This window comes from Oryzias melastigma, linkage group LG19 (assembly GCF_002922805.2).
Source record: "Oryzias melastigma strain HK-1 linkage group LG19, ASM292280v2, whole genome shotgun sequence".
NCBI classification, from domain to species: Eukaryota; Metazoa; Chordata; class Actinopteri; order Beloniformes; family Adrianichthyidae; genus Oryzias; species Oryzias melastigma.
The window spans coordinates 2,514,446-2,515,231 of NC_050530.1; the positions used below are offsets into that span (position 1 = coordinate 2,514,446).

Genomic DNA, 786 nt, shown 5'->3' on the forward strand with positions numbered 1-786 from the left:
CTAGTCGATTAGTCGTTACTTTATATTATGTGGAGCCAGAGCGTAGTAGAGTTAAAAGTTATAATGGCATTCTGCAAGCTTTTCGGAGTATTTTTTTAGGCTATTTTGGAGTTTAGCTAATATTTCAGCAACATGTTAGCTGTTTTGGCTAATTTAGGATCTTTTTCAGTTTTTTAAGCTAATTTGGCATTTAACTAATATTTTAGCTGATAATCAGTTTCAGCATTTTCAGCTATTAGCTTCAGCATTTTCAGCTATTAGCTTCAGCATTTTCAGCTATTAGCTTCAGTGTTTTCCCCTATTAGCTTCAGCGTTTTCCCCTATTAGCTTCAGCGTTTTCAGCTATTAGCTTCAGTGTTTTCCCCTATTAGCTTCAGTGTTTTCAGCTATTAGCTTCAGCGTTTTCCCCTATTAGCTTCAGCGTTTTCCCCTATTAGCTTCAGTGTTTTCAGCTATTAGATTCAGCATTTTCAGCTATTAGCTTCAGTGTTTTCCCCTATTAGCTTCAGCGTTTTCAGCTATTAGCTTCAGTGTTTTCCCCCTATTAGCTTCAGTGTTTTCAGCTATTAGCTTCAGTGTTTTCCCCTATTAGCTTCAGTGTTTTCCCCTATTAGCTTCAGCGTTTTCAGCTATTAGCATTTTAAGCTATTAGCTTCAGTGTTTTTAGCTTTTAGCTTCAGTGTTTTCAGCTATTAGCTTCAATTTCAGCATCTTCAGCTATCAGCACTAGCATCTTCAGCGGCCAAATTCATCTTACAGCATTCACACTAGCATTATCACAGGTAA

The 786-nt window shown here is 37.0% G+C and overlaps 1 protein-coding gene across 4 annotated transcripts in view; it reads left to right on the top strand.

Annotated features, from left to right (window-relative positions):
• Positions 1-786, top strand: part of eif2ak1 (eukaryotic translation initiation factor 2-alpha kinase 1) — a 14,024-nt gene that overhangs the window by 9,774 nt on the left and 3,464 nt on the right. The window lies entirely within an intron of this gene.